Below are 24,094 nucleotides of genomic sequence, written 5' to 3' on the forward strand. Positions count from 1 at the left end.
GTGTTCATTATAAGCATCAGTAACAGCAAAAGGTGGTACGCTTCTCTAAGCGTCACAGGAATCTCCGCTTGGCTCAAAGCTGCAGTTGAAAGAGGGTTACCAGCGGGCGAATCGTGGCGGTCCTATGCTGATCGGCAAACGACGGAGTATATATAGGTCGCTTGAATTAGACGGATCTGTTCGAGCGATAAAGACAATCTGACTGATACGATATAGTCCAGTAGGAAACGGTGGCTAGTGGGGGGGAGTCGGGACCTAGTGCTTGCCAAGAACGGATCGAAATAGATGAATGGCAATCATCATAACACAGCAAATTAAATTTCAGAACTAAAACGCGATCTCTGATCAACAGTTCTATGTGCAGTGTCTTTCCGTACGATAAAATGCTAAGAATTGAATTTATGATCAGGCATCGAACGTGTTGTTGACGTTATCTTATAACGACTCATGATACCGTTGATTGTTTGAGTATCCGTATATGTGACCATCATTTTCGATAATCGATGTGAGCTATGATGCTAGCCAGAAAATCCAAAAGGCCCTCCTTAAACATTGACCACAAGAGCAGCGGCAGTACTGAATTCGATAAATAGAACGCAGATAAGATGCTGTTAAATATTCTAGTGGTACGCCCGGTACTACCGTTACGCATTGTTTCAAGTGGTTCGAGATGGTCCTATGTTCCCTTGTGATTACGTAAGCAGTTGTCGAGGAATAATGCTGATATTGACCCTCCGTCATGTTTTGCAGCTGAGCTTTTAGCGAGACTTGACACTGTCGTGTGAAGTTCAAGTTTATAACCTTTACTTAGTACTCTTGGGCCAATTATTTAGCTGCTTATTCTCTTTTGCCACTTTTGATATTTATCCAATCCAATATACTTTTTTTTTTCTAGCCTAGAGAAGTATGCTGGTAAAGATCGCACGGAATAGGCGAGTCCTTAACTTAGTCCTGCTAATGGTATTCACAGAGTGATCTGGCTGTACGCATCAGACTCTAGAGAAACAAATTTGTTGTCGATACGACGTTTCTACAGAGCATTTGGGATGGAATGTATTTTCGCGAATGACCAAAAACTCCGTCTATGACGTTTGGCTCTTTGAGAAAGAAATAAGTAATTCTAATTAAATCCATTTATTGACCTCTATACAATGATTGTCTGATAATTTCGTTGCCCACACCTCAACACTGACTCGACCTCGAAGGTTAACTTATTCAAAGGTGGACGTTCCATAACGAAACAGTATGAATACTTGCAAAGATTAGATCATAACGTCATTCTGAAAAAAAGCCAACAAAATTAAGAACGACAATAAACAACACGAATACTAAATATAAATAACATTGAATACGTTCGGTTATCTAAACGAGAAATCAACTTCGACCCTCTATAAGCGCTAAACCCAGTAGACTTTGATCCTCAACACACAGTCAGGTTGGGGGTGTTCAAAATATTAACTAGGACAACCTTTAATTACTTGATTTTAGATTAGCAAGTGACGTCACCAACGCATGAGATATAAATGCGTCCGAATAACCAGGATTACAGCGCCATTAAGTTATGTCTTAAGTTATTTTCTGGTATCCTGAACATGGTTTATATTGTGAAGTCGTTTGCAAATAAGTTATCTTCATTTGGGCACATGGGTAAAGCGGAGGACCCGAAAACATGATCACAAACTAAAAAAAAACCGAGGGGCCTTTCGTGATTGCGACACATTTAAATAATGGAACCTTTGTCAAGTATCATAGCCGACTGATAGCTAAGTTCAGATAAGCTGAACAAGAGCCGAGACCACTGACGACGTATTAGCAAGTTGTATGCTTTACAGGAAGGAACAAACTTATGATAAGAAAAGTCAACTATTATCACTATATGGTTAATTACCTTTATTACGATATTATTATGTGTCCTTTATTGCGGCTAAAAGAGACGCTGCATTTATCTTGCAAACTGTTGGCTCGAAGAGGTAGCACTTGATTAGAAGTTACAACTTCCTAGATATTTTTTAAGGTTCCTACTAATAGGTTTTATGATCCCCATTGGAATTGCGATTAACAGGTGTTTATGACTATAATAATTTCCCTTTGCATAATCCCGGTCCTGGTAGTATTGAAGGCGCTATTATAAACGAGTTATGGTTCAGTCTTATTTCCCTTAAGATCATAATTATTGGATATTTATTTAAAATGTCGAAAAGGGGTCGAAAATCCAATAAACTATTCATTTTGTCAGTTTTTATTGTTGCGTATTGGGAACTGCCAGTATAATAAGAAAAACTACTAAAGCAATCATCTTGGCCAATAAGAAAATGGTTATCGATTTATGCAATCACTGTTCACGCAAACAAAGGGTGGTGATCTCGATGACCTGCCTCTCAATAAAGTACACTCAAAAAAAACCACAACTCCTACAAATAGACTTTTCCTGGGCGTCAGCAAGCCCAGGCCGTACCGGTTCGTCGCACTGCGTGCGCATTTACGGTTGTTTGGCGCTAGCACTGTGCCATATCTCTACCTTCAACCATTGTCCGGGCAAAAAAACAAATGGCCAGTAGTAATAACCCATAAGCCGTGACCGACCCTGTGGAGATAGCATTGTTTACGATAGCGATTGGGCCTCAAGTCTGTACTGTTTCTGCCAAATATTGCAAGATATGCTCGGAGTAACATTGGGAAACAACCATGGAGCCCTAGAAAACTCATGAAAATTGTTTATATCGCTGACCGTCACGCTTCTCGGCATGTTTGATTTCATTTTGGATGGGGCGTACCTCTGAACTTGATATAGCAGAACAATACAAAAACAGATGAAATGCAGAGAGTAAAGCAGTTTTTGAACACGTGCTTCGTCTTCAGTACTGGCCAGAACATTTTATAGTTACAATGATTTGGCTGCCGCACATTTGGCCTTGTCGCAGGTTAATTTTTGGGTCACCCTCCCAGAAGCCACACCGATGTCCTGTACTCCGCTAGTTCTGCAGACCAAATTCGCAGACCGTAGCAGTTCGGTGCTATGATGACTCGTCACCTCACGACGAGCACCATTGTCTTGAGCCACTATTTTGGCGAGGGCCAGTAAAAGCTACACCTTGAAGCTGTGACCGACGCCGTGGCTCTGATTCTTGGAAAAGCACTGCTTGGGTTGGCTGGTTTTCAGATAGTGGGGTTATTTTGACTGTTGGGTCTTTTTGCAAAGGCAGAGAAGTATTTCTCGACCTCAACCGACCCGTTTTTTTAATTCAGGTCGAAAACACCGACATCGTTACGGATGTCTGGTGGATATGGCTCGGTTAAGTCCCACAACGATGATGATACTCCAAACACGGTCTCCAACAAAAACGACAGCCACGACTATGATGTTACGAGCCGGAAGTGTTCAAGCAGCACGAAGCTGGCGGCGATTGTGGTCGATGATACTGATATGATAATTAGCTTGTCTTTGTGTGAACGTCTTCCATATAAGCCTGCATAGCCATGCAAGGGTCGAAGTAACGCAGGGATGAGTAAAGAGTCGCGTTTAATCTAGATGCACACTAGCAAGATCGACTAAAAATATCAATTTTTCAGATACATTTATATACTAAGAGCCCGTGCACCTTCCATGTTAGTTATACTGACTTAGTCAAGCTACCCTCTATATGGATCTCTTTTCGAAGCTGATTTCTCTAAAAATAGAAATATTTCTTACGGCAATCTATTCAAAAGCTATAACGATCTATGTTATCTTCATCCTGAAGTTAAAGAAAAAAACACTATCAAATAATATTTCTATTGTCAATTTTTCAAGTTCACTTCCCTTTGCACGCTCGCTGCGTATCAAATTTTTGCCCCCTCCCCCCAGACATTCTTTTCTTTTATCAATCAACTGGTACCACGGAAGGCAAATTGCACTATGTAGACGATAAATACTATGGTTCATGTTGTTACTGGTGGTAACGATGGCATATCTGGTGTTGTTACCATTACGTCGGCTTCCATCGCTGTTAACTTCGAAGGGGTCACTGTGTAATACTTCCATGACGATAATATGATTAACAAGTCGTTCTAACAGCTACAGACGGTTATCATCATATGTACTACGTGAAGTCGCCGATATCCGCCGGAGGTGCTCGATAGTGCGCGAGCGCCATGATGAGCTTTCTCCTGTCTAGCGCACACGGCTACCAGCTGCGTTTGGCTGTGTCGAGAATCAGAGCCGTTAATCTAATCTAATCCATTGATCCCCGTCAGTTTCAAGAGCGAATGCCAGGCGTGCGCCTAGGAAAGCTGCTATTGCCATCCACTCAGTCTTTTTGTAGCTTCTTGGTACTGGCTGGTTTTTGGAGCTGACACGAGGAATCGTTCGCTTACGTACAGGAATTATTGGACAGGCATGTCCAAGTAACTAAACATCATCGGTAAATATTGCAAACAAGTGCTTTGTGTCCCATACTAACTCAGACGGTCTTTAACAGCTGGTTATTGGCGCTGTTGCGCATTTGAAATAGACCGCGGGTTGATCATCATCTCTATCCACGGCAAAACACTAGCGAAGAGCCATCTGGTGGTCGAAAATGAGGCTAATCAAGTTTATAAAATAGTTTAGTGCAAGGCTACCCCTGCTACAGGCGAAAGGATTTGGATTAGGTTTCTAACAATTAAAGTAACGTGTGACGAATAGAAATGTAACGCATATTAACAGGGGATGTTTATGAACTGAGAAGCGGGTTACTTAATTACGTTGCACTTTGCCTGTTTGAGCCTTCTAAGTTATGTTTGCAGATGAAATTAAGGTTACCAACTAGATCTAGAGACACGTAAGGCAGTATAGGTTTGAAACCGAATATGTACGCAGCCGTTTCACTTCGTGCAGAAAGAGGTAATCGACCTAGGCCACTGCTTAACTAATACAGTAGCGGACGTATTTAATTGCGCAAGCTACCATATAACTTGCGCAAATATTGCATTTATCTTGCCTTTCAACACATTAGCATGAAGCTCTGCAACACATTAAATTCTGAAACCCATTGGCTTACGGGGCACGAACTCCATGCTCTAATTTTACCTCATCCGGCAGATATTACGGCAGATATAATCTTAAGCATTAACTTATTCTACCGGCAAATTTGCATCGGTCAGAAATAAATAAGAGCAGTTGGACGAGGAGTCCTAATCAAGTAAAGGCTCGAAGCTAAAATCCTCATCTTTGAAGATGGCCGTAAAATTAACGTCCGTAACGGACGATGCCAATTTCACGGAATGGACAATAATAAGGAATCGGAACTCGTAATAAAACGACAGAAAATAGTTTCTCGCTCATGAGCAACAGATGTAACAATTGGAAATATCATATACTGTAAACATCATAGCAGAAACTGCTATCACTACTCATAAACACACAAGAAGACGTTGTTGTTTGTCAGCTTGATTATATGGCTGATAAAGAATCATTTCATCAGTGAATAATTGTAATAGCTATACGCTAGTTCAAGCGTCATCTTCTAGCTCCAACGACTATACAGAGCTTTCCTCGTAGAGTTTGACGGAATATTTTCATCGCTTGAAACGTCTGGTTGGGAACTAAAGTACGTAACGTAGCCATAATAACGACTTATTTGTTCCGTGTGGCAGAAATATTCACTTAGGGGTCCTGTTCCTTCATTGTTTCTTGCTGACATCGCTGAGTTTGGGGCTTTACTGTCCCTCGGCCAATCGCCGAAAAATCATCACACCTGCCCAAGTCTCTGTCCTCCGTAGGTAGGGACACATGAGTGCTTCCGCTGAAGCACCGGGGCACTCACTAACCCCATGCTCACTGAGGTTGAACAACTGTGCAAATATTGAATTTATTGATGACTCAGGATCTCATCACGGTCTCAATAGACTTTATATCAGTAATGACGGTTCCTCTCAATATAATAATTTGATTGCAGAAAACTTTTTTTGATATTAATCTTTTACACAAGAGGTATGTATTAATTTCACATCCTATACACGCAGTATTTCGTAAATCACATATTTTTGCTGGATTGCGCAAGAAGCAGTTTGTCAGCATGTCGAAACAGGTAAGCTTTGAACAAGTGTCTAGAAGTCGTGATACTCTACAGATAAGGAACACTCACTGAAAATGGAATCTATGAGTATGACTATATATCAAAATCTGAAAGAAACCTTCACACAGAAAGCGTGAAGGCTGAAAATAAACTTATCTATATCCTAAAATGTGAATTTGGTTGGGGTCCGATATACATTCAGCTACCATTACTGACTTCAATTAGCCTTGCATGATTCTTTGTTCTACGCCGCATCCTAAAATATGTTGCAATAAAAAAATAACAAAAAGAACGATGTTTATAGATTATGATATATAAAAAAAGAAGTAGAGTGGCCACGGTCTTATTTGAAGTGTTTTGGTCGGAAAAGATGAGCGTGCGATTTTGTCATTGCTTTTTCTACGCTAGAATATCACGTTGATTAAAACCACCGTCAGGAAGACCATCTGAATGTAACCAATCAGTTAGCTCAAGTAACTCCAAAGTCAGTATAGAGACGTTATAGCGCTAAGAACACGCGCGCGAGTACTTTCACGTCATGATGACGCAGCTTTCCAGGCGATAGTTTAAAGCATTACGTTTTCTGTATCTGCCGAAGTTTTTGTAGACGCTGTCGCTGCTGCCACGACCGGAATCAATGTGGAAGTGAAGAACTTGGGGCGTCACCTACGGAACTACACCGCATCTGTGGTGTCGCAGTTCTGTGGTTTGCTTGCACAGAGGGGGGGGGGAGGATCTGAGGGGGCTTTAGAGGCTCGGGGTCGAAGCTCGCCCAGGTGTGATTATTGAAGATCCACTGAGGCCCGTCGATGCAGAGGAATGTCACGTGCTCTACGTCTATAATGCGGCTATACAGCCTTGCCTGGTGTTTCCACCTTTTGACTTTTTCATATGTAGGCCGTTCAGCGGTCTCGTCAAGCAGGTACACGGCTGAGCCGATTTCGCACGACCGAACTGGCCTGATGATCCCAGCCGCTGCTGTCCTAGTGGGACATAGGGTCGGTGCAGTAGGTTACGTATGGCTTCTACGGACGAACATACGCTGGCACAAACTTCGAATAAGGCTCAAACTGTTCGTCCTTCCTTGTCTCAGTGATTTTCAGCTCACAGTCATCAGGTGCAACAGGCTGAGGTGCTCTGTGCAAACATTTGCACAACCTTGGCGAATCCCAGAAGTCGACGGTCAATAGGTGTAGGTCCGTTTATACAGCGTCGACGGTTACGAGCCTGCCTCAAATGCTGTAGCGGTCATCCGGGACAACGGCGCTACGATCAATAAAGAAACCAGGCAGGCATAAGCGTAAAAAGAAAAGAGGCAAAGAAGTCAGAAAGGCGATTTTTTCCTTCAAAGAGAAATGAGCTTGTTCAAGCTTGTCAACTAATGCCCGCCATGAAACATAAGGTTAAACAGCTGTGACTAGGAATCAGAGCGAAATCGGCTGGCCAGTCACACACTTTCATAGGAACGTAGAATATCTGCGATACAGTTTTCTGTAGAATCGTTGACCTTTGGCGATCAATGGGTGAAGAGCATCTGCTCGCTTAGGAATGAAAAGGGCAATCGTTTTGTGACCTTTCTCAGAAACAATAATTGTTTAGAAACATATTAAAAATGAGTTATTTAATGTTCTCTAAGTGAGTCCGTATTCTTATATCTCAATTAGCGTCTTATTTTACGCGGCAGTCCAGTTTTCTAGAAGGATACTAGGGTAAAAAGCAGTGGCTACTTCAAACTCCCCATATGATGACGAAATGCGCCAGTCATCCGGGCTGGTTTTTCTAGACAGCGAGGAGCCAGTTGTACTGTTGAAACCCTGCTGAAGTTGTGTTGAAGATAGATAGTCATCTTTGTAAAAACTGCGCCGGCCATACTCGTGAAATATATGGGTGAAATGTATAGAAAACTGAAGAAAATAATCGGTCTTATGGTGAAGAAAGGCCACGAATCGTTGGATGGAGACCAACTGAGGCGAGCGATTGAAAACTTATTTTAATGTTGCCATCTTAGCGTCGTAACGTTTCGAAGCAACAGATCGATTTATGCTAGCTTTCATTTCGACGGGGAGAAACGTAAACACTTTTGAACTTGAAACTTGAAGTTTTTGTCCACTTGTAAAAGTTGCTGTGAAGCATATGGTAGTGAGACGGTATCATATACATTATTGATACTTTTATCATCATTCGATTTATTAGGTTTGCGACAGTCCTTACGCCGCTTGGCTGTAGCATTTTGTAAAGGAAAATCTAAATGTAGACATCCACAAAAAGTTTATAAGTTCGAAGTACTGAACCTCTTATGTGACTTCATGGTAACAATAAGCAGAAATTGGCAGTCTTTGATTCGACTGTCATTTGATGCTGGAAAATGTAGGGATTTTTCATCGGATATGCATTGGCCATAATAAAGTAACTTCAATGGTACGCTCAACTTTATGGGCTTGGTTAGATCTCTTTTTGGAGTCCAAATATGAACTTTTACCAGAGAGATTGAAGCCAACTCATTCGGTCGAAAGCGTCGATCTACTAGACAATAACAACGGCTACGCGAAACAACAAGTTATAATGCACCTGTTAAAGTTCCTTTAGAAATGAAACTTGGCTTTGTTACATTGACATTGTCTTTCTCTAGGCTAACAAATGGTGTAGCATTTGGATATTCTGTTGTTTCGATAGGACGGGTTAAGCTCTCAGGATTTTTCACGGCAAAAATTTCTCCGCAGTTCCGGGGTTAGGCCGATTTCTTGCAGTGCGTATTCACAAGCTCAAGTATAATATCAATACTGAGCAGTGGTACTATTTTGAATACTGATCTTATGCAGTGCCGGTAGACAGTAAATACCTTATAGCCAATATTCGACATTCAGTTAGCGGGTGACAATGCACCGAAAAATTTGCTTCCAATCTGTTCACGGCAAATTGCAGATCATTGACTTGATCGGCCTGATATTGTCCTACCGTACTGCTTTCCTGATGCATCGCTTTTTTTTCGTCGCGCTTTCTTGAATCTCTTATAGTTTCTTTGCTTAACAGTAGACGGCTTAGTTTTGCGTATACAAAGGACGGCTTACGTATGGATTAGGACGACTTCGGTGCCTTGCGTACATTGGTCACCAATCGTAGTCAAGGCGCCGGCCGTTAGTTGCAGGTATAGTCTGCAAAGCTCTCAGGCCAGTTATCTAGCTTCCTCAACTTTCTCGTTTTTTTTTTTCTTTTGTCAGCTTCTGCTGTGACGAAAGGCAAAACTTCTGCTATATCGTCGGCTGTCTCCGTCTCTCTGAGTCAAGTTGACTTAGCAGCTTGGACGAATTGGCGTTACTGTGAGTTATCTGTTCCACTAAGTCATCAATGGCGAATTGCCGCCACCGGTCCAAGGGATTAATCCGACATCATATATGCATACACATATATACATGAACGAATGCGCATATGGGACATATGCTAGCATTCGTAAGCCACCGATCCGTCCGTATGGGATCGTTCAGCTCACATCTCCTATGTTCAAACCAGATACACATCAATATGGGCGCGCATTTATACGGGCTGTGCGGAATGGGCCAAATACACGGGGATGCGAACAACATCACCACCAATACTGGCGCAGCGCAAATTTCGCTAGCTGTCGTTACGATCGCTGAAATGATCCTAATCACTGCCATGGCCGCCCTCCCCCTGCCCTACAACAAACTACGACTGGCTTGCAGGTGGCCTGTAAGGCTTGCGAGGACAACGTTGTGCTGTAGGCCATCGATCGAAGCTGGTCATCTGAGCAGATCATCATCATCATCACCAATAACAACAATATCGAAGAAGAAAAACGAAAGGCGATGAAGACAGCAGTATATAGCGATGACGACAATAACAACAACGACGACAACGACGACGACGAAGAAGAAGATGTATACACACCGATGCGCGAAGCATCGCACGTAGTTAGTTAAAGTTAAGCAGGTATGAGGTAGGCAGATAGGTTTGAGGCACTCGCGGTCAGAAAATCTGGGCATGATCCGCTGCTAGTGGCGGACCAGGTATCAGTCCATAGGTAGCCAATAGTGAAACAGAAGTTGAAGCTGAAGCTGAAGTGATTGTGTACGGATAATCCGGATCGGCATCGGAAGAATTGACGAACGAACCATGAGGGAGGGGGAGTGAATGAGCCGGTTGTTCTGACCCAGCTAGTTGACGACCCACTGACTCCGTTGCTCGCTCGCCGACGCCGGCCACTCCATTCCAGCTGGTAATATATCGTATCGCTATACTCGCGGCTCTCGCCACCGAGCCGGGTAAATCGCCGATCCGAATTTTCATAGGGGTAACAGAAGCAGCAGAAACACCTATACAGCCGCTGTTGAACTCGCATAACATTCCCTCTGCATCAGCGCAACGTTTTTCGTTCCTCTTTTTGTAGATGCCGGCGTCGGCGACAACGACGCCGACGATAGCGACGGATGATAACAGCAGCGTCAAAGATTTGTTGGCCGTCCATGCTGATGCTTGGCGCTTGTTGCCTCCTTCCCCTGGCGCCTTTTCCTCGACCTTTCAATATGCTGCAGCAGACTCGAAGCGTCAAGTAAAATGATCCATGCGGCGCAGTATCGTTAGATGTAACAGCCGTTGTTGTGGCTGCTCATCACCGGTGCCGAGTGCGGAGCGGGCGGATGTACGTGCGTGCGTGCGTGCATGCATGCTCGACAAAACACGCCATATGATACCAACACATTTTGGCTTAACGGAATTTATAGATTCTTAGGCAGAAATAGAACGATGCTTACCTGTACGGAATGCAGTGACCGTCAGATTGTATCCTGTTTGCAGAAGTTGAAACGTAGTGAAAGTGTCAGTCTCAATAAGCTTGCATATCGAAATGGGCAGACTTAGTAGCGAGCACCTGTGGCCCAATCAATACAAGTAGATTACGAAAATCTTGCATTACCAATAACAAATTTTCTAAACTTGTTCCACTGGCACCCACGATATCTTAATCCGACCATGTTAAATACATAGGTTTGTTTCAATAACCGGCTTCTGAAGACGACTTCTGATTATAGTGACTTCAAAAAAGAACGCCCGCACATATCTAACCTGATTGTTAAGTTTGAATCTTAAGAGGTAAGCAGGGTACTTGTATTCTCACGTGCTCTTGCCCTCTAGGTAACTTTGCGCTATCTAAGTTAAACGGGGACAATGGTACGCCTAATGAATTAGTTAACTGCAAGCCAACATTTCCGAATTCAGTATAGCACAATTAAGCGTTGATACCCGCTTCAGTTTCAGGGCCACATACATTTCTGTGAGAGCTGTTTGAATTTGTTCGTCCGAAAAAGCATCAACACCTCTCCTATCTTTTTACTAGGATTCGCCGCCATCTTCTGCATTTCTACTACAGTTCTATTCGACGCTATTCGGGGCGAAGGCCCGGAATTCTGTGCATTGGCCAAGCTCGAGCTTCATCAGCCAGCAGCGAAGTGTGATCATTTGCAATTATATACTTTCCTTGCGTTACTGCCTCTATAGCGAGGTTTGAAGGCCGTGGACCCGACTATAGAGGCCAGCGCCTTGACACGATCCTCTCTAACCATCTAAGAACCTCCGAGCGTTCTAGCGTGTCCCGAACTCCGCTAGATTACTCGCACCGCGATACAACCCGCTGATGATACGAGTGCCATTGAGAGCGCAAATAAGCGTGGCAGCCTAGGGTACTAACTTAACTAGGCCTTTTTTTTCGCTGTCGTTCTAAATTTATGATACAGTATGTTGCAACTGCTCACACGGCCTAAGCCAACCGAGTCAACAAGCTCTCGTATACACAGGCGGATGGCAAATGGTCGAAAATCCACTAGCGTTAATGGAATTCAGGTGGATGGATCTACGAAGGATCATCCGGTGCTTAGCACTATTAATGCGATAAGCTCGGCAACATAATCCATATCAACATCAATGAATAAATAAATAGAGTGGCCTGTTTGCATAACTGGCTACGGTATCGAGGACTACCGATCACAGTGGCGAAAAAAGCCACTTCGAGACGATACCGATCCTTCTCAAACTAACGATGTAACCAGAATGGTGAGTTACCGTTAATGTCCTCATACAGAGCGGGTTCGTCGTAGATTCGTAATGCGCGGTTAGCGGGCTTACAAAGAAATTGCATTGGGTCGTGCGACCCGCGAGGCTGAGCGTGCTATTTAATGGTGTCAAATCAGATTTGGTGATAACGCGGCCTGCATGGAGAAGTCTTAATTACTTCAAGGGCGGCCTGAATGATTGCTTGAGACAGCGGTCCTACTCAGGGCTTTTCTATAACAAACTATTGTTAAGGGCCAAAGCATTCAGGCCCTGTTACTTGACGTATAGCAGCTTAAGTAGAAAATTACCTGTTTGAAGCATAGGTCTGAAATTATGACGTACACTTGCACGCGTGTATGAATAAAAAGTTCACTATGTGCACAGGGCTTTCGTTACTACTTGCCCCCCTAAGCGTCAATGGAAGTTCGGCATGAGCTAGCAGCCAGTGAGTTGCGTTGAGTTACTTGATGCTTCTATTAAATGAAATAGTCAGCTTTTAGGTATCGTCACCAGTCACTAAAACCCACCAATGTTTAAATCTTTCTAGAAATAGAAAGCCATTTCTTCCAGCCAATCTTGTCTAGATACACGTCCATAACATAAAACCTGGATTCTCTTCCTTACTTTACGTTCAGCAGCCGAGAGAGGAATCGATCGAAACTGTTATTCTTGTTGTCATTACATAATCCAGATGCTCAGCTATCCGTAGACAAACAACGTAATGCCGTTGCGTTCGTCCAGGAAAGATATGGCTTAAAGATGGCGCTCACTTCTCCGTTTCCATACCTTATCGCGTATCGCTTCGCTTAATTAAGACTGTTAACTTCTGTTTTCAACATGGAACTTTATGCTGCTTCGACAGGCTTTTTATATTAAAACAGGAACAGATCAGTGTTTTTCAGAGCGGTGCTTAACGAAACCAGCTTTTATCCGAGCTGTTTCGAAGCACATCGTACAGATTCATTGAATTGATAGAGAGGCCTTAGCCAACTTTCTAATTATGATGCATTCGCTGTTTCACTGTATGTAGTAAGTTGGGAAAAGAATCCTTACATGACCCTCTGCAACCTAAAATAGGCTAACTCAAATGATTGCAGCCTAAGGATCAGATGGTATGTGTTGTACATGGTTAGTAAACATTAGCGAAGAAGTAACACATTGGTGAAATAACCATTTTTTAGAAGAAAAGGTTAGAAGTGGGCCTACTATGACCTGAGAGCTATGAACAGGATTCACTTTTGGTTCATTCCATATTTTTGCAGTCTGTAAAGATTATTATAATAGTACCTAATACTAATACTTAAACGTTAATTGTATCGTTAAATACGACAATTGGACCTATACATTTTTAGTCGTTCGACCATCTTGAGACCGAATCGAAAAGGCATCTTTATACCGTTCGTAGTATTTGCTCAAAGCTGTTTGTTTGTTGTAGGCAGTATTTAGTGGGCTCCCTTAACCCACTTATGACTGTCGTACGGAATCCCACCGTCCTATTCAAGGCTATTCCTTCTGTGACATAAATCGACCCACATTTGCGTTGCATGAAGGCAAGCATGGATCCATATTTGGTGGAATACTTAAAAAAAACTTATTATTAAAGGCTGAACGGCTCTTTGAACTTGAAGAACTCTTTGAAGCTTCTATTTTTAATCTCGTTTAATGATAACCGTTCAGAAAACTAAATCATGTCTAACAACAGCATGACTTCCTGTAAACTTTAGCCAAAATATATCCAACATTAACAGAACAGGCTACTCAAACCGTTTTATATGGCCAGCGTAAAGACCCCTCTACACGATTCTATATATGTCGAGTAAAAAACGCCTTCCCAGAAAACTTCAACTTAAACGCGGAAATGAATTCTTGGCACCCAATATGCAGCGATTATGGAGTCGGTTTCCGGCACTGAGTTGGAGAATGGTAAAACTTTATATTGGGATAAAAAAAAATGATTAAAAAAAAAACTTTTTCTTGCTTGAACATCTTGAAGGCTTGAACAAACAACGAAAGATCTGAAATACGTTTTATTCAGTAGACCTTTTCATTGCAAGACAAAAATAACCGCGAGAGACATCAGAGTAAATACTTATATGTATCTATTTTAGTTATTAATATTTTTCATTCAAGTTTTACAGGTCATATAAACACTAGGAAGTAGAAATCAGCCGCGACGTCTTAATACATTCCAAATATCTATATTTTTGGAAATGTTAGAAATGTCGATACGTTTGTATAATACAGTGAAGTACATTAATTCATCAAAAGATAAATACTTTAGCCTGAACTCAAAAAAGAGCTGTTATCTGGCATAGATATACGTACTAAATTTTCTCTCAATAAAAAAACAAAAGTTTGTGCCGAGAGCTCGACAATTTTATCGTACACACCTAAGCAGATGCGTCTTGGAATAATATTAGGCCGTTCCGCATACGGTGGTCCTTGGAATCGAATAAGTTTTTAATTACGACCTGTATTTAATTAGCAGACACTCGAGTATTGAAGTATAGAAATTTGCGAGTGAAAACCGGTTGAACTTATTCAAGAAATTTTGAAAATGAGCGCACGGAGGTAAAGGATTTCTAGTCACAAGGCTACAGCGCTGTGGAAATTTATCGCCTATTGACGAAGACATTAGGCAGGGGCCTTGAACGGACGCAGACTACATGAACGTAGTGCGCAGACGTATCACGAACGGAAATCGGGGTTCTGAAGATCAACGACGAGGTTATCTGATGTGGGAACCTGAAGCAGCTCATTACAGCAACCGCGGGGGCTTTTCGCGAAAGCACTTCGAATCGAAGGGTTGTGCTTGCCAAAACTCGCACTTGATCATATATCACGTGCTACAGAATTATAAGCTATATTCTGAAATCAGCTAGTAAAGCTTAGTAAAAAATCGGTCCCTTGAAACCGGTTAAGTTCAAGTTAGTTAAAATGCAGATGGTGTATTTCAGTCAACAAAAAAAAACCTCTATAGAGCATACGGTCACTGTAGGCGAGGCTTGATTCAATCTTTGTCTACTCAAACAGAGACCAAGCAAGAAAATGACATCGTTTGGAAAGAACTCGTTTGGTGGTAGTGTCGAACACGTTCGAACGTAAGACGATAAGCGTATTTGGAGTGAACAGTTGAAGCATCTACTAAAATCATACACCCCGAAAACAATGTATGAAGCAATTAATACAATCTGCCATCTTGAGACTTTAAAAAGACTCGTAGACCATTGATACGGCAATGAAAGCTTGCGATTTGGTTACTTGTTTATAATACCAGATCCTACCGTGATGTCTCAGTTACATCCTGGATTGAACGGACGAATGTCCTACGTTGGCTTCAACCCGCTTCTTTCGATCTATATCCGTCTGATAACAAGGCTTTCCACGGCCCAAAAAAACCAGCTGGCGGACAAGCATCACCCACTGGCGTTTCACCTTGAGAAGCCATTGAGAGAAATTACATAAGGGAACTCAAATATGGTTGTCCACAAGCCAATTGAGTAGTGCTATTATTAGTTAAGGTTGCCGATCAATCATGCTTTCAAACAGTTTGTTACGCTCTTCCATAAATGTCACCTTGCATGATCTAAAATAAAAAAAATCATATGTAGATGCAATGACATACTTCCAGCTAGAAACGTGTTTCCTTTTCTGTCTATCAGAACGTAGCGGACGCATAGCCTTAATATTCAATCGGTTAAGCAATGCTTTCACTTAAGTGTCTTAGGGGAATGCGCAAATATATCGTTAGTAGTCAATACCAACCATGATGGACGTCAGTTAGGATGAGGCTGATGTATCTCCATTTTGTTACGTCTAACTAAGCATACATTCAAGCACCTAAAAGCTACAGACGTATTTAATTGAGCAACTAAGCATGGTAACGGTACGAAGCAGTATACATTTTTTAGAAAACATTGCCGGTCTAATATCTTCGCGTGATTCGGGTCACTTTCTACGACAAGGGCACGTCTGATCGACAGCAGTTAAGCGTTCCGCTTTCAAGTTTATCTGCTCGGCTACCTTAGGTCGGAATGTGATGTATGCGCCCAGATTAGTTAACCCATAGGTCGGCAAGAGCTAAGCCGCAGGAGATGGTTACAACGACGTCTTGCCTGCCGGATACTAACATCAACTTACTGCTCGCCTGATGTTTGAAAGCTCGATGAACAAGGATTAGCCAGTTGTGGCCTGCGTCGAAAGCCGCGCTAGCAACGAAACACCGGACTGCGTGGGAGATCCCATGAACCGCCAATAACAGGTCCACAGGCTGTCTCAGGACAGCGCTCCTGGACCCAGCGCTACTTTAGGAGTCAAATTGTAGAGGCACAGAACGTCGCCCCCTTCTTTGGTTGCCCTCAGCAGTCCCCTTTTTCCTCGAGTTTCTCTCCCAACCCCCTTGTCAGAGACCAGTGAAGATGTCACCCGCTTGCTTATTAGGGCTTATCGGAAGCTTACGACGTTTAACATGTTTCAGTCGGCCGATAAGGACATCGAGTATAAGACTGCCTTCAGCCAGATAGTCTCAGATCGTTCTTCGGCAAACATTCACTAATAGCTAATTGCTATCGAATTTCTTCTGTTCTAGTAGTTTGACTTACTTACTCTAGTATCGGCAGAACCGAAGTTAAGGAAAGGTAACACAAAAGAGACAAGTTCGTTTTGTATCTCAAAATCTTATTACTGATTAAATGTATATTAACTATACTCAATGGAGAGAATTTTTTAGCGAAGAATTACAGAAGAATTCCGCATATATTTTTTTTTAATCGCGTTAATATGAACTGTATTAGTCTTCTATGTCAAGCTTTGACAACTTGCTTCTGAAGATAACCTGCTGTATAGCCCACATGATCCAGTCTCAGGGAGGCGTTTGTTGGTTGCCGACTCGCCAACAATGGGTCGACGAGACTTGAGTGACTGCTGTAAGGAAATATGTATGTACCGATAGAAAACTTTCGACACGTGTCAACAGGCTTTTCTTCTCAATATTGCGATACCCAAAATATTGTTACCGGACATCACGCACAGTGCCGACGAAGAAGGAAGCTTCGTTTAATGCAGCGTTTGCTACCAAAATACCAAATGAACAAATAGCTAAACATCGGAGGAAGAGATCCATCAAATCGTTACCCTAGACACTTCGTTACTTTCCGTCCTATGAAGACTTCTTTATTTATCGCGAACTCCTCGGAGATCTTTCTCCACCCGATCGAGATACTTCTCGTCGACTGTCGTTTCTGCTTTGATGCCACGCAACGATGTCTTCTGTTTATCAGCTTCGAGGTCCAACCAATTCTATACAGACGTCTACGTATTGTTGCTAGATCCATCGCACCCATTACGGAGTTGTCGTTGTCATTGCCACTGTCGCTGCTGACGTCGTTGTAGTTCTCGATCATTCTTTGTACGCATGTCGTCGTGGATTCACATTGGCTTGTCTCTCGAATAGGATAAAAATGGGTGCCGCCGATCAATGCTGCTGCCATTATCATTTTAACGTTTCGATCTAACTCCAATGAGGTGCCGAGGGTGCGTTCGGCCGAGAACCGTGCCCCACTTTGAACCGGCCGTTAGCTACGCAACCAACTAACATATTGAGGGGTGAACACCCTGTGAACAAATACGTTGATGATCAACGATCAGTACGTTTGTGAGAGAGTAAATGCTACATTTGCCACCAGATTACATGTTGAAATCGACAGGAACAAGTCAACCTTCTTTAGAGTGATCAGCTTCGATGCTTGTTGTTCATTATTGGACCAGCTGACATCGATGTCAGTTTTGCCCTTTGTTAGCAACTTATAATTAGGGTAGTATTCGAATGAACTACCAAGCAGCGTCTGAGAAAGCAGACTAAATAACAGGCAATAGTTAACTTTTCTCACCTGAAGTGAAGCTAGGTTATTTTGAGAAATACTATCAATACTTTACTATAATTCTAGTAGTAAATGAGACATTTTATGAAGTGGAGGGTACACTTTCTGCAATCAGGTCATACCATAACAATAAGCGGTCTCGTCTTAAACGCTGTAGCAGTAATCCCGCCTTCGTTCCACTTTGCTACATTTGGCAAGCATTACTTCAAAATCTGCATTAGCAGAACTTGTTAAGTTGTCGAGGAGAGAAACCCTTATTAATGTATATATATATATATATGTGTGTGTGTGTGTGTGTGTGTGTGTGTGTGTGTGTATGTGTGTGCAGGTCGTGGCCATTGCCTCCACGTGAGATAGCTCACGCTAATCCGTCGTTTGATTCAGCCGGGTTGCCGTCACGGTACAATGTAACACCAATGTTTCGCAGCAGTGACGATCTCTACCACTATCGGAAGAACGAGCGTTTTGTATAAATTAGAAACACAACGTTCATTTTGATTCGCTGGATTGCTGATGAACGGTGAGACTCAAAAAACCCGGGGCTGGAAAGAGAAAACATTGAACGGACGAGACTACCCGTTGATGATGTATGCCGTTGTCGGTTGTTTTCCGCATCGCAAATCAGAGCATCGACTCTAATCGTAGCGGCTATGGTCGAGCCTGAACGCAAGCGTCAGCGCGAAGCTGTCAGTTTTGATGGGATCGGCGCTACGGCGTCGGGGCCCACCCGCGAAGTCCCCCATCTAACAAAGCAGAGCAAGCCTTTGGTCCTCTTCATTGTCCCTTACACCGCTAATTCTTGTGCGGTCACCATAGTTGTTCCTGGTACCGAAATATAGCGGAAAAGCGGGACTAAGAGAAAAGGCACACACACACACACACACAACATGAGCTTACCGACTCAGGCTTATCAGACAACGGGACGTCAGCATGTGTGCTGGTATGTCATACACACTAAATATCATGTACATATGGCGGTAAGGTTTTAAATCTAATTGTCATAAACAGAACTTACTGATCGAAAGCGGAGGCTAGATTGCACGACCGCCAATTTGCGCGAGGGTATATGCGCATGATTGAGTCTACGTGTGTCACGATGACCCTAAAATAGTTGCAATTCCTTAGATTCTCTCAAGCGAACGACTGGGTAGGACCGATACAAAACTGTATAAAGAAAAACGGGCACAAGTTATCAACAACTAGAATTGTCCATAATTGGCAAGGACCGCACAGCTATATTGCAGCTGTTATAGTGAACCTTCTTTAGATAGTTCCTTTTGAAGGGTCCTGTCGACGTAAAGTCTGCTTTTGGGACTGCGAGAGTGATTAAGAGATACAGTAGAGTAATATGATTAAAGATGACTATTGTTGGGCACAAGAATTAGTTACTAGCGTTGCGTTGAATTTGGATCCATTTTCCTAGAGGGGATCTTTTGAAGTACGCGCCTGTTGGTCTAGAACGCATGCACAGGATAGAATGTAGCTTTCGATTTTTCTTGTCAACCAGATTTTCTACTAAATATTCGATGCGATATGTACGGGCTTGCGTCATCATGTAGGTCAGCGGTAATTCTGATCAATATGATCCCAAAGTTCTATTATCTACTGACACTGCCATACGGTGTACCCTGCATTCGCATAGCAGATACGATGGGACCATTTTTTTCCTACTCCTGTCAACTGTTTTTTTTTTTCTGTTGGCTAGAGTGCACTTGTGGGAAAACTAAGGACCAAAACTACCCTTTGTGCAGCTACATGTATTACGGTGGACGAACCCGGCGAGTGAGTGAATTAGGACACGGTACGCAATCTGGCTTAAGAAGAGCCTAGCTATTAGCGTCGTCGTTCTTGGCCACTTAGTAGCAGTGAGCGCCTCGTAGACTGTAGGGAGCCTTTTAGGCTGACGGGGGAGAAGTTTTTCTGTTCACCGGAGCTTACAGCGCTATGGGCCATCAGTTTGCCAATGCCTGCTTTCTAAGAGAACAGTTTCATTTTATCTTGTGACAGGTCTGGCCTCAAGGCCAATGGACCCGACAAGTGAGGGACCCTGATTCTACAGTCATCCAGGCGGCAAACGAGCGTCTGATGAGCAAGAAGAGTCTGGAGAAATGGTGGCGGAGGTTGCTTGAAAGGTACCCAAGAACGCGAGACAAGCAGGCGGGTGTGCATAGGAAATTTGCGACTGCTGTAAGCGAAATGAAAAACATTCGTCGGTAAAATCTAGAAGTAAAAAAAAAAGGGAAAAAAAACATCGGAATTGACAACGTGATCCATTTTCCAAAGATTCATTACACGGCGCAACCGGTGATCAGAACAGCCGTTGTTTGTTTATTTGCAATGCCTTAGCATACAGTTTCTTTCGGTGTAATTCTTTATACTACATATGTTTGCAATCTTTTTTTGGTGACACCAAGGTTTTGGAATCACCTATTCTCCGGTATAACGTCAAGCATTTGCCACACGAAATGATATAGCTGATATGAATCTTGTTGCATCTGACAGATCTATGAAACGGCACACAAAGAGCTATGAACCAAAATTTTTCTACTGCTAAATTCCGGTATTAAATGTTCCACATGTTGAATTGTTGTTGACTAGTTTTTGCCGATGTTAAAATCTGAATCAACGATGCAACAACAATGCAATCAGTCAGATGTATATTAGCTATCCAGACCACGTCATCCCACTTGTGCAGTTCTACGAACTCCGATGATTTTTCATTCATATTTTTACCTTTCCAGTGCCCTCTCTTTAAAGAAACATTATTTTGCGAGCACTATATTATTGGACTGTTTTTGAAACAGACAAAAAAAAAACTACACATGAGACCTGCATACAACATCTGAGAACACCGCGATGATGGCCGAACAAACCAGTAGCGACATTCCTTCTATACGTATAATAATAATAATAAGGCATCTGGGTTTTTATCCGCATTGAGCATTCGTGCTGTGGAGGCCCTTATGGCCAGCTAAGTTGCTGTTTTGGAGAAAAGACATGATTTCTTTGTCAAGAAGAGGCAATCCGTCGACAACAATCAGTCATGACCTCACACGATCGTGGCCGAGAAAATGCTTACGTTGTAACGGGCTGAGGTTGGCGTCTTCATTGAGTTGTGACATAGCTACGTAACAATTCGTCTCTGCTATTCAAATGATCTAGAATAAATGGCCACGCATTTACGTGGAAATCATAACGTATTTTCAAAGGATATACCGAGTGCGATCCTTCAAATCATATGTTGAAAAAAAAAAAAAACTATTTTGTGAGACCGGGATGGAAAACACTTATGTATATAACGACTGTATTTACATAGGTCATAACAAGCCAAAGTGATACGGCTATTAAACGCCGTTTAAAAAGGCCAAAATCGGTTTAGTCAATAGACGACTAGGAAAGATCGGTGCTTCAAAGCGGCCAGCTCGTTCTTTCATCAATTAAAAATATCTGGTAATAGCTCGATCCTTATGCTCGTTAGAATTACTACCATTTCTTCTTTAGTCATCGTAATTGTTCGTCATATCAAACATTTATCAACATATCAAACACTACGGAGTGTCCAACTGGTCCTTAGTAGGACCAGACGAAACCTGCCATGCCGCGGTCGGCCAGCCTAGACGACGTACACAAAATCTAAAGGCCAAGAACGTTATACCGCCATTGAAACTCCACAGAGCCCTAGCGACTCCAACCCGAAAGCTGATTATGTCTGAGAAATAAAAAGGAAATGATTGCGGATCTGTAAGGGAGGTCTGAGTCAGAGCGAGCCTAGCAACATATACGCAAGACACACGCATCGGGAGCGGCTGCTTGTGATGAACATCATGCGGCAAACTGCTCAAGCGCAGAGACGAATTCGGCGAAGATCGGCGACGTCTGTCGGATGATCAGCTCTGGGCCAAGGACCGATCGAAGCTAGCCTGATACTCAACAGCAAATATATATGATATAATGCAGTGTTGTTTCTCTCCCTTCATCATCGAGCGTTTCGTCTTGGTGCCTATAGGCTAAATAGAGTCCAGTTACTGTTACGGTATAGGAGTTCCACGCCAATTAGTACGCTCAGCTCTGAAGCGGCCGACGATTTTGGTCTACCTCTGCACTGATTTATTGGCTTGAGCCCAGTCAGTTGCTTCACGAGCCGCTGAACTCGACCGAGGCGGCGCCCGCCCGACCAATTTTTGATCGAATTGACCTTAAAGGGGGTCAAATCAGACGCATCTATCGAGAAAGCCCATGTTTTTATTGTATCAGACAGCCCTCAGTATGGACACTATGTGTCCTGAATTTGACAATTTCGAACTCGAACTGCAGTATGATAGCTTGCTTGCAGATGATGCTCTAATATTATTTAATGTTACAGTTACGGAAAAAGTTAGAATGGAATGCAACAAATCAATAACAATCTTAAGTTAGGGTGCAACGTTACAATGCCGTCAATTCGACGAACGAATGAATACCACTGATGTATCAAAGGCAAACGCCAATACCTACCCAAATATATTTTATGCCATCTAACACAAAACATTCGAAGTCGTGTTCTTGATTTTCAATAGAAACCCATGAGGGAACGGCTTAGGTGTCCCGAGCGCTTAAAATTCAGAATTTCACGGACTGCTTATTCTATTCGTCAGGACTCGCCGCTGTGGGGCAACGCGCGGACGATCAGTAAATCGCCACTCAATCTACACATTGTTGTTACCTTATTTTGAAGCCGTATTTTTTTTATTCTAACCACGTGAGATAGTGGTTAAGCACGGCTGAAGTTCAGAACGGCGAGGGCTGGCGCGGGGAACAGCGGCAAGCCAATAGAAAATGGCGTCTTCTGCCAAAGTGGGCGCAGCAACCGCAAAATGGTTTTACTTTTTAGTGTTGCGCCGGTTATCAGTGGCGTCGGGGTGACCCCGTGTCGTCTGCTTTGTTTGATTGCTCTTTTGGTCTGACTTCATAGTTCCTCTCCCTACGCTCGTTCTACACGATCCCGTCTGTCTCTGATCTTTGAGCCATATTTTCAAAAGATTGAACCGCTCAGATACGATCGGTGTGCGAATTTGTGGTCCGTCTTCGTCTTCTGTACACTGCGCCGATTTGTTGGAATGCATCGGCCACGGCTGCAGCTCTGATGACAACAGCAAGTGGTAAGTCCATATATCTAGCATCTGTTAACGGCTTGGAGGTTGGTCATAGGATCTCAAATATGAAACAAAAAAAATCTTCGACCAGAACGCCCTCTAACTGCGTCGCTCATCGTTAATAACGATAATACTTAACAACGACTCGACGCAAAACTAAACGCAACTAAGCAATGATTGTACCTGATTTTTTTGTAAGTTTTGTCCGCCTTGACCACGCTGGTCCAAACTGGACTATAGATCCATAAACCTGCAACTAATTCAGGCCTTCAGCCTTGAATCGAGCACAGTCTCACAGAATTGCGCATGTGCTTGTCATTGTTCTAAGAAATTCACAGTACCATCATCTAGCAGAGTTTCTATACTCGAATATATTTGACAAGGATGTTTTGCATTGTTTCATGTACAAAGAAAGGTCGAAGGAGAACCAAATCAGAATCATACGGCTAACGTTGACACACGGGGATGAGTTGTCTCGACTATATTTAGCAAACCAGGTCTGGTTCGTTGCTCCCTCGTCGCGTACCTCGTCCTGCTTGAAAAGCGATCGTGGTCGCTTCTCGACAGTGCCGCCACAAGCTCCACAAAAAGTCAGACTTGCTCTCTCTCTCCCGGACCGAACGTGCATTTAGTCATCACCGTCAATACGGCCGCTGGGACGACCCAGCACCTGAGTTAATATGTCCCAACTTCTTTTCCCTTTTTTTTTTCTCTATGTTTGACAGATCGCGGTGATTGGTTCGACACCGGAAGGCCAACAGGGTAAGTCAGCTTTAGTGGTAGCGGTAGCAGTCTTCCTCGTACTACCCCAACCTGGCAGCAGCAGCAGCAGCAGCCGCCGCGTCCAGACCAGACGATACCGGAACGTCACCTAATCTCCCCTACGTTTCGCGTCACTCCTAATAATCCTAATTCTGCCAGGGATTATCCCTTCACGGCGCTCTGCTGAAAAGACTAAGGCCTCCTTATGTGCGCCCCTTATGCT

The 24,094-nt window shown here is 43.0% G+C and overlaps 1 protein-coding gene and 1 long non-coding RNA gene across 15 annotated transcripts in view; one reads left to right on the forward strand and one right to left on the reverse strand.

Annotated features, from left to right (window-relative positions):
* Window positions 1-22,507, forward strand: part of LOC147754988 (uncharacterized) — a 39,721-nt gene extending 17,214 nt beyond the window's left edge. Inside the window, exon 3 of the long non-coding RNA XR_015330177.1 lies at window positions 19,985-22,507. This is a non-coding gene — a long non-coding RNA (uncharacterized LOC147754988). The remainder of the gene's footprint in view (window positions 1-19,984) is intronic.
* The window catches only part of LOC111253300 (uncharacterized), a 46,360-nt gene that overhangs the window by 10,237 nt on the left and 12,029 nt on the right, over window positions 1-24,094 (reverse strand). Inside the window, exons 7-11 of one of the 14 annotated variants that reach the window (XR_002674572.2) lie at window positions 19,718-20,162; window positions 18,993-19,079; window positions 18,554-18,829; window positions 17,232-17,711; window positions 16,818-17,018 (exon numbers count right to left, since the gene is read on the reverse strand). The exons of 11 other annotated variants lie outside the window; for them this stretch is intronic. The gene's annotated coding sequence lies outside the window, so the exon portion shown is untranslated. Of the gene's footprint in view, window positions 1-16,817; window positions 17,712-18,553; window positions 18,830-18,992; window positions 19,080-19,717; window positions 20,163-24,094 lie in introns of those variants that run through there. 2 more of the 14 variants (XR_002674569.2, XR_002674568.2) reach the window with 2 other exon arrangements.

This window comes from Varroa destructor, unplaced genomic scaffold (assembly GCF_002443255.2).
Source record: "Varroa destructor unplaced genomic scaffold, Vdes_3.0 BEIS01000006.1, whole genome shotgun sequence".
NCBI classification, from domain to species: domain Eukaryota; kingdom Metazoa; phylum Arthropoda; class Arachnida; order Mesostigmata; family Varroidae; genus Varroa; species Varroa destructor.